Raw genomic sequence first — 17543 nt, forward strand, 5'->3', positions numbered from 1 at the left:
CTTCTTTTGGTAAACTTTACTCTCCTCATTGTTACTTGTAACATCCTAAACAAATCATACCAGAATGAGAGATTCAGAGGTTTTGTAAGTATGAGATTGTACAATTGAGGATGACTTAAAAGAATTAATTGATACTATCTATACCAACAAGATGCATCTACTTTTTGATAGCATATTACTTAAAAAATCTACAATTAAGCGTACTTGACTTGAAGTAGTTATGGGATGGGTGACCTTCTAGAGAGTTTCTCAGAAAGGATGCGAGTGAGGACAAAACACGCTCAAAAGTCTCATGTTGGTTTGTGGAGACAATTAATGATCTTGAAAGCAATTGAGTGTTGTTAGAGCTGGTTGTCCATGCCTCAAGGATGTTACATTGCTCCTTCCATTCTTTTTTAATTATCTACTTACAAAGGATTCTAACCCGTGGAGGGTTTTGACCATCGTGAAACTGAGTGAAGTATCATCAAGTGAAGTTTCACCGTGTGAGTCTCTAAGAAGTCCACAATCAAGGATGTTACATTGCTCCTTCCATTCTTTTTTAATTATCTGATTCTTGGAAAACTTTTGTCTAGCCCAGATCCGACTCAACTGCATCAGGATTCAAGCCAACCCTAGACTATTCTCGACCTTTAATTTCTTTCCCCCCCCCCCCCCCCCCCCCCCCCACCATTAAGGTCCACAACAAAGACTTCTTCTTCCTCACCAATTGCCGTTGCATCAGAACCGCAACTCCCTCACTTGTGTCATTTTGTTCGATATTGGAGAGGATGCAAGGTAGACTTGATGGAATCGGCAAGAGTGGTAGCAGCAAGGGCGATGAAAGGGGTGAGGCGGGCAGATGATGTAGTGGAGTATGAGGAAGTTAGGGTTTAGAGGCAAAAAAATGGGGACAAAAGGGAGAAGAGGAAAAAAAATTAAGAAACACATTTTGTGAAATTTTTTAACCGTCGATATTTATAAATTATTAAGAAATCAGTTTTTAATGGACAAAATGACCAATTTTAACTAATTAATTTTAAAAATAAAAGATTAAATTGAAAAAAAATACGATAAAAGTAAAAAAAAAAAAGTCATTTGACCTTTCCTTTAACTTATACAGTAACCTCAATATAGAAGCCAAAGTTGCATGAAAGGGTAGCACGTTGAATCTTTGGATTGAACAAGAATTGTGTAATCATCCAGTGGGGCCTATCTGCCATTGTCATATGGAAACTACATATTATTTGCTTAAGGCAACCTAGAGAACAAATTAATTAACCTAGTTGCATATTCACAACCATTAATATTCTCCAAATCCATGGACATCACTTGCCAGAATAGAATCCAGATCTCTTAAAACATACTCTAGCAATTCCAGATCTAGTGGCAAAGATGTTTAATCTGTACTTTACCATGAATTGGCTGAGTTCAACCACATCCCCTCTCTTCAACGCGCACTGCACTTCACAATGACCGGGATATATTCTCCTAACAAGATATATTCTCTTATGAATGATTTTTAATATTCCAGAAATTTTGAATGATTTTTAATCCCAGAAATTGTTTAATACATTTTAAACACTCTAGCATCAAGCATTTTTTTTAACTGATTTAAACTTCTAAAAATGAATCGTCATAAAATATAATCAAATAATAATATTATTAACATTACGTTATCATTTAACAATGATATATTTAATGATAGGAACTAAAAATATCCATGGATAACAACACAGATAAGAAGAGCCATAATATTTTGTTCAAAAATTAAAAGTAAATACTTGAAATTAAAGTTCAAGAACAAAAATTTAGTTAATCGTATTAATTTAAGTGATTACCACCTTATTCTCCCATATGTATGCACGTTACAGAACCAAATTAACTTTACATATTACGTTCATGCTACTCCAACCTATTAATGCATGTAAAAATAAACCAATCAACAATAGTTTGGGACCAAGCTATGTGTCAATCAAAGTAAGGAATTGCCTCACACGTGCATTCTTGATTTAATTTTGTGTAGGTAATTGGTTTATCAGTTATTGGAGCCCTTAATGAAATATTGACACCTGAGCATCAAAGTGAAATACGTGGCTATGTGTTCAATCACCAAGTATGTATGTATTACAATTTACAGTGGATTTATTATATATATCTTTTTTTAGGTAAACATCGGTTATTGTCAGTGGCGGATTCAAGACCCTGCTGGATTACTGGGTGCAAATTATAAAAAATAAAATTAGTGGGTTCAATTATATAAATATAAATAAAATAAAATATAAAAATATAAAATTTTATTTACAAATTTAATGAATTTTAAAAAATGAGAGAATGCAAGTGCATACCCTCAATCCAATGTAGGTCCGCCAGTGATTATTGTATATATCTTTAAGACAATATGTTTTCAAAATATATATATATATATATATATATATATATATATATATATATATATATATATATATATATATATACGTACATACTTTATGGTTAGACAATTCTGACTAAATTAGCATGGAATACTTGTGAATAGATTACGCTAAATATAATTTTGATGTTTTATTTTTCAAAATTAAGGATTTTGATTCCATTGTCAATTTTTGTGACATTGACCATTAAATCACTAATGCTGAACTATAATATGAAATAATTTAATTAAATTTATACGCGATTTAAAGTGGTTTAATTTTTTAATTATTAATAGTTTTTAATTAAATCCTTATTAAATGTTCCACTAATCAAATTAATAACTAAAAAATTCAGTATTATAGTATCACGTCAATGATAGTTGAACCGAAAAAATTTATTTTAAAAAATAGAGATTAAATATTCTTTATTTTTTATAAGGTGCCAAAATTACAAATTAATGAAATAGAAATACCAAAATTATATTTTAACCAATAGTTTAAATTAGAAAGACAAAATTCAGCTACGGGTAATATATTACTCTAGGTAGCCCTTGTTATATATATGATGAATAATGTTAGTTATTTACTCTAGGGTGGGGAATGCATATAGAAGGGTCCAGCATAATGTTTGCATCAGCTTTGAACTATGTGACCTTAAGATTGCTTGGAGAAGACATTGATGGTGGAGAAGGCGCTATAGAAAAAGCAAGGACATGGATTCTTGATCATGGAGGAGCCACTTATATTCCTTCCTGGGGAAAACTCTGGCTCTCGGTATGTGTGTATATAATCTTATTAATACTAGTGATAACACTATTTTTTTTATTAGTTTATACAATATGGGTGTTTCCTAATGGTTAAAAATTAATTTCACATAGTGTGTGTGATTGTCATTAGTCCAAAAGAATTTTTACACACAAATAGAATCAAACACAGATTTGTTCATTCAATAAATTGTTTCCTCCCATGTAAATACAATAAAATTTTACATTATTATCTTAATCCTATAAATTAATGACAATACTATCTTTTTTATTATTTGATAGATTTTACTATATAAAAGCAAATAGAGATTTTTTTAGGTAGTGAAAAATTTAAGGGCGGATGATGTCCCATTAAAAGACAGGATTGAGGTTAAAATAAACATAATAATAATGTAATACCACATTAACTCTTACATTTCAATCTAAATATATTGCTAACCTACATTAACTCTTAATTAATTTTGTGACCAACTTGGTTTGAATTAGTTTTTTTTATAAATAAAAGCATGGTTTAAATATGTTAAATACAAGAAGCATTTATATTTTATATTTAGTTATACTTGAAATAGAGTTACCTTCTGAAAACAATACTTGTGAATTGAAAAAAACTTAACCATGTATGTTTGACAAAGTTTTGATTCTGCCAAGCGATACATACAGTTTATTGTGGAATTTTTTTTATTTAATCATCTATTCAAATAGTGCGTATATAGTGATCAAAATGAATTATTGGAATAATAGATGCTTGGCGTATATGAATGGAGCGGACTGAAGCCAATCCCACCAGAAATATGGTTGTTTCCCTATTTTGTTCCTTTCCATCCAGGTTGTCATGAATGAATTTTAAGTTTTGCTCTCCTCAATTAAATTTACATGTTCACACACACACATACACACACTTATTCTCTCTCACACACATACACATATATATTATAAATAAATTTGTTAGCTTACACTCACTTATTTTTTAAGATAAAATAAGTTAGTAAGTTATATCTGGGTATATTTTAACAAAACTTATAATTATAACTAGTTAACTTCTTTTTTTTAAAAAAAAAAAGTGGGTGCATGTTAGCAAATGTGTATAGGATTTACTAACTCACACCTACTTATTTTTTAAAAGGAACTAGTCGATAACCCGTGTGCATGCACAGGTCTTTTGTCTAAATGATTTTCGATGGAAGAATAAAAAAAAGACATTGTAAAAAGATAAAAGGAATAACATTCATATAAAATAGTTGTAATGTCAAATTGTCTGAAGATAAATATAAAGACGTTGGAAATAAATATAAACAAACATTGTTTTGCAAAATAACATCGTAGATTTTCCTAATCTATATCACTATCATCCCAATCAATTGCACGCCTGATGACAACTTCCCATATCTTCTCAGCACGCCTATAGTTGAATGAGAGCTCGTCTCCATGGCTAAAATCACCTTCTTGAAGGAATTTATACCAAGGGAGAGTGACATACTTATCACCAATGCCTTTGTCGAGCACAACTACATTCCATTGCAGTGGAGGTCCGAATCTTCTGAGAATTGTAATATGATCACCACAGTGGATTAAGCATTGTGTGACAGAGGCTGGAAGTTACTGTAGGAAAAAAAAAAGAGTTAGGCATTGAAATTAATATTTGTATAGAAGATATAAATGGATATGAATATTTTACCAATGGATGTGGTGCGCCTAGCATTGATTGGGTGATTTCATATGTCCAGATGTGTTTTCTTGTTGCATGACGCCTTTTGCATTTTTGCTGGTCTAATGGTGGAGTGAAGTGGAGGTCAAATTTTGAGGGGTGGTCGCAAGCCAGGAAATTTATCGTCACAGAGTCATAAATCTGCAGTTCTGTCCTCAATCTTGTTAGCCCATCAGCAAAGTAAAGTTTTCCTTTGTGTTGTCTAACTTGAATTTTGTAGGTTTCCCCATCATACTTAAATTCAACAATTTCAGGATAATTTGGTAGCCATTGGCGCTGATAGAAGCCTGGTATTTCTATGGCGTCCTGCAATGGGGAAAAAGTATTTAAAAAAAGAAAAACAATATCAGAAGCACAAAGAATAAAATATGGAAATAAAGGTTTTGATTTAACCTTGTCACAATGGAAGGCAGCTTTAAATTGCAATATCAATTGTTGTCTGATAGCAGGCAATCTCAACTGCAGTGCAATGAGAAAAAAATGGACTTAGCATTTAAAAAACATGTATATCGACTAATTCAATTGTCTGCAGGTCTAAATTGGGGTGTTGCTGCAATGTAGTAGTAATTGGATTTAACAGTTCTAATTTAGGATAATTAAAATAAGATAAGAGAAGATGCATATAAAATAAGACGCAGGAAATTAGATGCAAAACATGAAAATGAGGAATATAGAACATTGCAGAGATCAGAAAATGCAGCAAAAGCAAATACAGTAGCAAGAAAAGTTCTTAATCAGAGATCATATGATCGAACAGATAAGAAAATGCATTTCATGATTCGAATTAAAGGCCAAAAGCAAGAAAGTTTGAAACAGAAGAATCAAGATTATAAAGAGAATATAATAGATGATGTATATCAGAGATGATATGATCGAACAAATAAGAAAATACACTTCATAACGCTAATGAAGGACCAAAAGCAAGAAAGTTTGAAAGGGCAGAGTCAGCATCATAAAAACAATGTAATAGATCGTGTAGATAACCAAACTACCTAGAATCTTAATACAATAGTTGGAAATAATGGTAATAGAATGCTACGAAATTTAATAGGCATTTAAAAAGATTTAACTTAATATTGTTTCTGTTCTGTTTTGGATGGGGTATAATCGCACAGGATATGCATAGGCTGTTTTTTCCTACATGCATGAGTCAAATGTTATTCTAGATGACATGCTACCTAGGGTTCATTGACAGTGACAATATAGTAGCATCATTCAAAATTATTGAATAATTTTCAGGATTCATTAGCAATGAAGAAAATTAAATTAATATTTAAATTTCTTACTATGTATTTAACAATAGAACATTAGAATCACTGGAACAGGTTTTTGAATTAGTATCAACAAAATTTCCAAATTGAACATGCATTGCGATAAAAGCACAACATGAATGCAAAAAGTGTGAGGGACAAAAATAAGATTTAAACGTTACTAATATCTAAAGGGTAAGATAGATGATAACGTAGTATGCAAGAAACCTAACACAATGGGCACAAATAAATGAAGCAGAAGCAGGGAAAATTGAATTAGGGCTTTGCCACAGGAAAGAAAGTTGAGTCAGACAATGATGGATTCAAACGCAGAATTGTTCAATATGTCTGTCCTAAATTGCAATTCGAAAACTTACAAACATAGATGGCAAGATGTTGAATTTTGGTTCGGGATATGGATGAAAAATGTAACCAAATGCAAGAGAAAAATCAGGAAATGAATGAACATGCAGTCAGGTTTGGGTTTAGGCTTACCTTGCTTGAGGCAGTCGATGAAGCGGGAGACATGGTAGTAGTCGCTTTGAGAGAATAATTTGGTAAGAGTTGAAATGAAGGTGGTAGAGAAATAAATCGTGGTCTGATGATGTAAAGTAGTGGGTGATGGAAGGGTCATTACTTTTCAGGGGGGTGTAAGTGACGGCAAGTTAAGTGGTTTGGGAACTGTGGAGCATTGAATGTTCCGTTCAAAGATTGGACGTGAATTGGCAAAATGATAAGTATGAAAGACTGTGGTGGTGGAGGCAGGTGAAGAGGTATTTTTATTGCTGAATATAACAAAGAGTAAGTTAATTTTTTCTATTGTTATAAATACAATTTGCATCATCAGATGAATGACCTGTCTAATGCTGAAGTCAATAATGATTTGGCATAGATAATATTTTGCAAGGCCAATTGATTATCTAAGAAAAGATAAATGGTTCTACTAAAAGAATAATAATAAGTGTATCATCCTAGGAAAACAGCCAGAGTAACATATAGAATTCACTTGCTGAATGGTAGTATTTAAATTGAGATAAACATTTTATTTTCTTTCGTGCAATTCATGAAAGAAATGGTTAATTTGGAGTTCATGAAAAGGGATGAAAATTTAAAATGCAGCAAATAAGAAAATGCACTCCATAAAGGAAGACTGGTTTTCTAAAATTAATGAATTATAGATTGGCTCATTTGATGATGTTTTAACTGTATATCAGAGATCATATGAGTAAGAAGCAAATTCAGTTGTGGTTAGAATTAAATTTGCAATCGGAAATAAATTGGATTTACCTTGTAATATTTGTAAAGACCTCTTTGAAAACCACATTCGTGGTTGAAGTAATTTTTTTTTGTCCTGATCATGTATTAAAATTCGAAGTCCTTTCTTTGACTTGACTCTTGATAATGCAACATATAGTTGGCCATGTGAAAAAATTGGTTTTGGCAAGTAAAGTCCAACTGAAGATAGTGATTGTCCTTGGGATTTATTAATTGTCATGGCATAAGAAAGCATTATCGAAAATTGTCTCCTCAATAGCTTAAAAGGCCATGGTGACTGTGAAGGCGACATAGACATTCGTGGGATATATACATGATCTCCGATATTTGTCCCATATATTATGTCAGCTGCAATAACATGTTTTGCTAGTCTTGTGGTAATTAACCTAGTACCATTACACAACCCTTGAGTTTGGTCTAAGTTCCTTAATAGCATTATTGGTGTTCCAATCTTGAGTTTGAGACAGTGATTGGGTAAGCCAGATGTTGTCAATGAATTCAGAAATTCAGTTGTCAGTGAGCGGAAATGACAACTTTCAATGATTTCGGATTTGTCAACTGAATCAGAGCTTAGATATTCCATTTGCTCACCTATCAATATTTTAGACATAAAAAAGAAAATTCATCAACCAAAAATGTAAAATCCAGGAAAGTTGATTAAAAGATGAAAAACAGAATAAGATAATTTACTATATGATTACCCAGTATCATTGTAAGCATATAATCATTAACTTGTTGCACTGTTTCATTTGTAGAAGCTAATATTGCTCTGGTTTGGAAGTATTCAGGATCATTGTGATGATGAGATAGATCTGGAAATGTAGAGCTAATTATACTATGAATAGGATCATTATATTCTGTGATTAATAGTTCCTATGGAATTTCAATAGTAGCATAGCCATTATTTTCATCTCCAATAATACCATCACCAATATCTATAATCCACTGTGCAAAAGCTACAGTTTCTTCTTGATCTGTTGCTTGCATATTGTTTTGTAAACGCATGTTTTTTGTCAGTCTCAAGATCTGACAGTGATCCCATAGATAAGAGGAATTGATTGTTACGTTAACAATATCAGAGCGGCTGCCTCTTGGAATGACTGGCAGGATTTGCCGGAAATCTCCACCAAAGACCATGACTTTACCTCCAAAGATTTTATTGTCCTTTGAGTTGTGTTTGATGATATCTCTAAAACTGTGATCAAGTGCCTCAAAACAGAATTTGTGAGCCATGGGTGTTTCATCCCAAATGATTAGACTTGTCTGATTTAATAGTTTAGCTAATTGAGTTCCTTAATGGATATTGCAAGTTGAGTCTTCAAAAACTGGAACTGGAATTTTAAAATTTGAATGCGCAGTTCTACCTCCAGGCAATAGCAGAGAAGCTATGCCGCTAGAGGCTACCATTATTACAATTTTATTGTCAGCTCTCAGTGAACTTGCAAGTGTTTTCCAAATGTATGTTTTTCCTTTACCTCCATATCCATAGAGAAAAAACATACCACCTTCATCTTTATTAACAGCTTCAACAATCTAGTTGTAAATTGAACCTTGTTCATCTGGAATCATTGATATGTGGTGTTAGATTTAAAGATAAATGAATGAAGTTAAAATACTAATTTATAGATGAGAAAAGCTAAGAAGGAAATGCACATAATAATTTTCAAAGGGGTAAATTGCTCTGTACTTAATGTACCTGTCATGTGAGAAAATAGATGTTCAAACTCTGATCTAAGTTCTTCATTGTTGTAGTTCAGTTCAACTAATATAAGGCTATTGTCTAGATAAGCTGGACAATTCGCATCCTCTGGATATGGCATTGAAGGATAGTCTCTAAGAGATCTTTGATTTGCTTGCAACAGTTCTTCAATTTCAAGCAAGACCAAATTTTGAAGAGTTCTATCATCAAGCTGTAATGCTAATACACAAAAGGGAAAAAAGTCAAATTATGTGTCGTATCAATATTGATTTGTCTGATGGGAAATTAGGACTAACCTGGACTTGTTGATGATTTTTTATAATTATAGACAATGTCATCAGCCATCCAATGCCAAGTTTGGTCCCAAACTTGTTCAGGTTTGCTCATTGTTGCAGTTAAAAGTAACAACACAAATAGTTTTCTTATATAATGTGCTGAACCCCAGTCTTTTGCTTCCTTGATTGCCTCAATAAATTCTTTATCATCTTGTAAAAATCCCATAGCAAAACATGCTTCTTTATATGTAGAATACTGAACATTATCAATTGTTCTTAAATCCTCAAATGAGGTAGGTCCTTTACAAACAGTAAGCATCATTCTCAAATAAAATAATTCCCCTGTAATTGGTGGAACCCATAGTAATCTGCCAATGGTATAACCTTTCTTCCTAAGGTGCCAACATCTTTTCTTCTCATTGTATACAAACTTAGAAACAAATTCTGCATAAGTAAGATTTCTCCCTTCAACAAAATTTTGGTTGGTGTTCATCCATGAAATAAACTTTGAATCAGAGATACTTGGCTTAGACAATACATCATCAATATCATCATGATCTTCATAGAGAACACTATGTTGGCCTGGAAGATGGAAGTGTAATCTTTCAACAGCAGGTTTTCTGCCATGTATTGGAAATCCAAAGATTCTCTAAGTAGATTCACAGGGACATATGTATCTGTTAGGAAGATAGAAGTAGTTGTTATAACAATGATGATCAGATAAATTAGAGATCAAGTTTTAATAATACCTGCAATCTAGATATTCTTTGATCTCATCATTATGAGTGCCACCATTCTCAGTTTGATCGTTATCTTCATCAATCAAAACAACAGTCACTCTATTAGTATACATATCTGCAATTTATTAGTAAGTCTGTTAATAGACAACAATTAAAGTTATTAGATATGATTGTGTGATTAATATTGGCAATGTAAAATAACAATATCACACATAATATAAATTCACCAAACTTAGAATCAACTTACATGCAATAACTTTGCCTAGCATGTGATTCTTTGTCAAGTCCATAAGCATTTGTTCATACTTTAGTTTGAAGACTCTGGAGATTATGTCTGGCCTATCTGCTGCTTTCAGATTCAACGGATTCAGCAATCTATGGATTTCAGGCCAGTTTGGATTGCAGGTTAAAGTAATAAACAAATTTGGGAAGCCCACATGGCTACATATGGCCATACCATCAAAATAAAGTTGATCCATATAGCACAGACTGCCAACAAAAGTTCAAGGCAAAATGACTCTTTTACCTTTATTTAGGCCTTTCCTACTTCCATCATCCAATGACTGTTGTAAGCTACAAAACTTGTCAACTCAAAGTTTTTTTTGGTTGTTTCTGATGTAAGAAAGCCTTTCTGACTCAACCATAGTATACCCGTCAACTACAAATTGTTGGAATAGTCTCCTAGAATTCAACAAAGTTTTAGACTCATTTGATCTGCATTGTAGCCTATAAGAAAACCACTCCTTCATTGTAAGACGATTTCTTTTCCTTTTCTCACCATCTGATTGAATGCTATGTAGAATATCAGGTCTATATCCATCTTCCTTGTAAGGAAATAAGAAAGGGTATTGTAGAGCTAGATAGCTAGAATGTAATTCATGGATCCTTTGTAGTTGTCCATGCTGAGTTTCAATAATAATATCTCTTTTTGAATTTGCATCAAAATCGCTTACTATTAGTGCTGCAACTTCAGGAACAGTAGGTACATTATATGTACGACCATCTTTCTCACGATTAGCAATCAATTTCAACTTGATATTATTCACTTGAACATCTTGCAATCTATCTCTCGCCATCCTGAAATTTTTTGCATGCACGTTGTATTCATCCAGTATCTCACTAAGTTGTGAAACAATGTGTTCTTGAATTTGATTATATGGACTGCGGAGCAAAGTAAACAATTATATATACGATGATTACAAGATTAGTAATGCAGAATAAACAATTGAATTCTATTTAAATGTAAGATTGTTGATCAATGTTGTGCATTTATAATAATAACAATGAAAGACTAACTACCTTATTGCATTAATCATATTCTACACTTCATTTTCTGTGTCAAAGATATACAATTATGCAAATTTTGGTTCTTTCCCAAGAATTGGTAACATACTACCTATTCTATGACATGGTTGACCTTGAGTTCTTATTGTAGGAGGTCCTCTTGAATTATTAATTGATTTGTCAAACTTAATACCAGCAGAAGTAAAGGCAAACATCATGTTATATGTCCTTATGTTCTGTTGGTAATTTTTAGTATCAGATGTACCATGATCATACAAAAGTTGGTAGAGATATTTAGCTGGATTCTATAACAATGGAAGTTCAACTTTGCCATTTCCACAACATAAACTGAATATTGGATTTGTAGTTCTTTTATCTTTTGAGACTATTTCATCATACCACATATTTGCATTACAGTGACTACACTGCATGAGTTGGTCACCAAGATCAGAATATCCTGAAATAATTTAATGACATATGGCAAAGTGAGGTTGGACATTGAAAATATTTTAGGAAAACATGTAAATTGAAACACGATAAACAAAAGCAATTTTGTACAGTGAAAGATATTCGACAGTAAGCTAATAACATAGTGTTTATGAATATTAATCGTTACCTTCTCTATTAATTGCGGGGTCATTAGCTGAGGACATATAATTTTGGTTTTCAGGTGAAGAAACTGAAACACAGCCTATGAAAATTGCATTTAGATTAGATTATAGCATTATAATGTTGAAAATTAATTTGATAAAGTCGATTTTAATTGGTGTGTTGATTCAGAACTCTCATCCTCTGATGAATCAGGAATATTAACTAAAAAAGTGAATTAAATCTAAGTTTAGTGAAATTTATTTAATGTGGAATGGATTCACATAATATTGAATGCACCTTACAGTTTGCTTGTCTTTGTGTGACAAAAATTGTGGATATTGTATTACTAAATCAACAAACTAATTAGAATTATTAACTGTAATTTGGAAGATAATATTTTGAATTGCTTACAATCAATATTCTGAGCCTGATCATTAACTTTGTGCTGCCTGATACCTTTATTCTTTATCCTGGCTTGTACTGTGTCACGATGATTTGCATGCTCATGGTTATCCATGTTCTTGATGGTTGTTGTTAATCTTGATCGAGTTATAAAATTTTTACTGACTTCGTGTTTCAATGTTACAATACATGCAAAATTAAAATTGCAAAAGTTCATGGACATGTAGAAAAGAAATGTTATTCCACTCGGACCAAGACATAACTTGGCTTGTTCACTAAAATTATCAATGTTGACAGCTGGTTAAATGGATCATACTTTGATAAAAATGATTAGACATGCTGTATAGGCATGATTATAGCGATGGTTTTGACGGCGACATTAAAACTTGTAAAGTAAGTAATAAAAAGTGAGCATAAGGAAAAACACTAAAATTATGAATTCTGACAGCTAATTAAATGCACTAAAATGATTAGACATGCATTTATAACCATTATTATACCTATGCTTTGGGGCCATCGATAAGAAATGTGATATCGAAAATGTTATGCATGGCAGAATTAGGATGTCAACCTAAAGAGAAATTGTTTTTTTACTTGTCTTATTAATTGTACATCATATTGAGACATATGATGAAAGATGGAGTAAATTTATCAAATATCAAATTCTGCATTTGCCAAAGTAAAATCAAGCAAAAAATGGCATCTAAAATAACAAATCATGCTAAACGATAATTGATAATAAAGAAACACTTAATTATATATCATTGATGATCCAAGATCATGTTTCTCGAGACTCCAAAGCTGATACTTTTGTCTTGGTATGTATATTCTGCTGTTAGAAAATTAATTAGATATGAATGCTGATTTAGTTGTGCTAGTGATCAATATTTCGTGGTCATTATTTCTAATATTTTAATTTTTTTTCCCGTGAATACTTTGTGCTCGGACAATTAAGGATGCACACCTTAAAATCAGATGAATTAATCAGATATGAATGCTGATTTAGTTGTGCTAGTGATCAATATTTCGTGGTCATTATTTCTAATATTTTAATTTGTTTCTCGTGAATACTTTGTGCTCAGACAATTAAAGATGCACACCTTAAAATTAGATGCTTTAATGGTCCGTTAAAACTTTAATTGAATTTTAAGTTATCATGATTGTGAATAACATGTTTTCTGAACTTTCTGTCTGGCAATCTCTAATTTGTATTTTCAAATCTTACTTGTTCTATCTACCACGATATATTTGAATTCATAACATTTTCATAGGTCGATTTCTTCAAAGATGGTTTTATAACCATTAATATAAGCATGGTCTGTCGATATTTATTTTAACAATTGAACAAATAAGGATTTTGAAATATAGTGCAATAGTTAAGGTGACATCGGATAAGCCACAGAACTAAAATCTCAGGATACTTGCATACAAAATAAGATTAAAATTTAAACAAAAGTTCTGATCAGAGTTCTAAAGCAACACCACCACAACAGAATTAAAGGTAGGAGCCAATGTACGATATACAAATAGCAAGGCAAAATAAATTGTTCAACACAGCTTGAAAACAACCAAATGCACTAAATTGCGTCATGTTTTTTTAATTTGTTGGATGAAAGCTGTGCAGGTGAAATTTGAGAGGTCCTTGCCTCATCATCACAATCTTGAAATGTCTGCCGCTTTGTAGGCGTCAAGGGGAGTCCAAGCAGTGGATCATGGTCTGCTGTCACAGAGAGGGATTGCTGGATAAAACAAATAGCAACGAATAAGTTGAATGCTAAGTTGAAAGTCATGAAGTGTCAAAATGCAAGAATTGCAAGAAAGATCATATTAAAAAATGAGAGCAGTCATCAAAACTCACAGATTCATGTTGAGAAGAATGATTGGAATCAGAAACCGGGATATCCATTTTTGAAGATGTCTGAATAAGACATACATTGAAGATAACACAACCCATGGAAAACAAATAAATATGAATAGAATACATACTTTACACAACAGTTAATGTCAAATAACTTACATTGAACATTACCTCAGCATCAGCTAGCATATCCATCACAACATTTATTAAGCTCGAGTCAGCTGAACACTTCAAAACAACATAATTCCTGAACTTGGGTTGCACCTTTATCTTGAAAGCAAGTTCATAACCCAGCAGCTTATCAAGTGCTTGGGGTGAAGCATTCAAATCAACATCACCATCCTTGTTCAAAGAGAATAATTGTATTACACAAACAAAAAATAACATATCAAACATAAACAGTTACGGTTGAATCCAAAAACACACTTCAATTTTAAGCTTATTAACTGCATCAGCTGATTGACCAATTAATTCACTGCATTCACGGTCCCAAAGCAGCAATTTTGTGCTTTCATTTCCCTGGTTGATCATCACCTCAAGCCTATACCTGCTACCATATGCACCAATAGTAAAAAAATGATGAAGGCATGAAAAATACACAACATTTTAAAATATCACAATTACCTAAGCATAGCTTCCTTATTGTATTTGTTGCATGCACATGTAAAGGGCGCTATCTCTACATCACTTTTTTTATGGCACTGAATGCAAGTTGTATAACACCATGAATGATTGTCCAGAACAATCCTAGTAATTGTGTCAATAGTGACAAACAATTTCCTATGTGAAACAACATACACATCAAATAAAAAAGCTTCAGATAATGCACGACAAAGAATTAAAATCTATATAAGATCATTACTTCAGGGATGGTGTTTATGTCAGCAATAGTCTTTGCCTCAGCCTTGCCAAAGAATGATTCTTTTGATGATAATTGGATAGAACCTGAAAGTTGTGTACTCCCTTCACCATGGGATTTAAAACCTGACCGGGCCTCAATGCCCAACTCTGCAAGCCTACAAATATAGAATGAACAACAAAAATAAGACAAAAAATGATCAACATATATTACATAACACATACAAAAAATACCGTTCATTGAATTCTTGAATCTCCATCACGGGCTGGTTAATAATTAACTTTGAAGCCTTGAAAGAATTGTTGATCGATGCGGGATAAGATCCTAAATCATTTAAAAAACAGAATCATAACATACAATAGCATAAAGAGAGAAATCAATAAATTCAAGATGAGGATATACCCTGCGCTTCCTTGATCCTACAATGGCTCAATAGAACTGTAATTGGGCCATCACCTTCATAATCATCTAAGAACTTCAAAAACTGCAAGCAATAATCATCCCACAAAGTGCAAGATAGCAATTGTTGGCTATCAGAAACAAATAGTTATGAGACAATCAGTTATTAATAATAATATAATCATAGCCACAACTTGACAAAGCATATCACACAAATTGTCACCAAGAATCGAACTTTACCTCAAGTCCTTTAGTTTGAAGACTACCCTTCTACCTTTTCCTGAAACTTGGCGAAAGACAACCTCCTCCACAACACCAATAACATCTAAAGCAAGTAGGAAAATCAGGGAATGTTATTTAATTCCAAAAAGAACAGAACTTTCAAAATAAACTCAATTGCAAAAATATAAGTTAACATACCAACCAATAGTCCACGTTCAAACTGGCCAGCCACAACATCTGCAAATCCAGCAAACCTGTATTTTCTAAAAGGGATGTCCCCTAGAACACACTCCCTCACAACAGTAACCCCAATAAACACCAATTTAAATTGATGATCACACACTCTGTACTGACCATTGTTTTTTAGCACTTTAAAATTGTGCATGACATAAGTACAATTTTCTTTCAAGTCCATTTTTTTTTACTTCAATTGGTCTTGTTCACAAACAGCGTGGATCTCATCACCCTGGATTGCATTAAGGTTACAACACAATGAACTGAACAATAAGTAATAAGTAATAAACCTACAAAAAAAACACAAAATTTAAGCATACATCGCAGTCCACAAACACCATTTCAGCTTGCTCAGATTTGTTAGGAGTGCCAATAAACCATAGACCACTGATCCTCACACTAAGTTTAAGAGTTTCTTTTGAGCCATCGATGGTCTTTATCTTGTCTGGAGAACGTGCCATAATACTGCAAAAAAAAAAACAACTAAACCACCATCAAAACAGAAACACAATAAGCTAAGAAAAAATCCAAAACCTCGTTCAACACACAAAAATGAGAAGCTAAAATGCATGTAAGAAAACACACATGAAAACAGTACCAGAACAGAACACCAGAAGTACACGAACAGACAAACACGATAACCAAACATGCAAACCAAACATCATCCAACACAACAAAATGAAAAAATTAGATGCATCTAACAAAACAAACATGAAAACAGCACAGAAACAAAAGCCAAAAACCCGAAAGGTAATATGCATGTAAGAAAAGAAAAGCCAAAAAACCATAAGCTAACATCGAATGTAAGAAAACATACATCAAAACAGCACCAAGCAGAACCCAAATTAAGCTAGTATGTATCTGGAAAAATGAAAAGCAAAAACACGCAAACTGAAGAATGAAATGCAAGAAACCACGTAAAGAGGCAAAGGCCAGCACATGCACAACATGCAAAATAAAACACGTGTAAATGCCACAATCAGCAAAATTAAACACCTGTAAGCATCAGAAAAGTGGAAAATTAAGGGCTAAAAGACCAAAAAACCAAGGAAATGGATAGCTGTCACAATCTTAGACAGGGGTATTTTAGGAATTTCCAGAGGGTTCTCTTTTATAGATAGTATATAGATACTAAGTTAGTAAGTTACGCCTGAGTGTATTTTAAGGAAATTTATACTTATAATTTATTAATCTATTCATTTAGCTAACCCCATATATATGAGTGAGAGGACTTAATGTAACGTAACTACTTAAAAAGTCACCTGACTTCTTAAAATTAAATCTTGATTGTTCATATTTAGTTATATGGTTAAGATTTAATCATCTCATTCTCATATAAGATATCTCTCTCGTATATGATATGTCCTCTCTCTATATATACACTAATTGGTCATAAACAACCACATAAATAAACTGAAACTACACTTTAACCAAAAATCTTAAAGTTATAGTTTATAAATCTTTCCTTCACTTATATGCTATTCATTATTATTAAACAATGATATTTGATTTGTCAAATACATCAATATCATATACTCTTTTATGTGTATGATTCAATATTCTTATTCTTACATGATATAAAATTTCACCTCATAC

The 17543-nt window shown here is 32.3% G+C and overlaps 1 pseudogene; it reads left to right on the forward strand.

Moving 5' to 3' along the window:
- Positions 1–786: 786 nt before the first annotated feature.
- LOC100782133 (cycloartenol synthase-like) overlaps positions 787–17543 on the forward strand; it is a 47325-nt pseudogene continuing 30568 nt past the window's right edge.

Source organism: Glycine max, chromosome 15 (assembly GCF_000004515.6).
Source record: "Glycine max cultivar Williams 82 chromosome 15, Glycine_max_v4.0, whole genome shotgun sequence".
Lineage (NCBI taxonomy): Eukaryota > Viridiplantae > Streptophyta > Magnoliopsida > Fabales > Fabaceae > Glycine > Glycine max.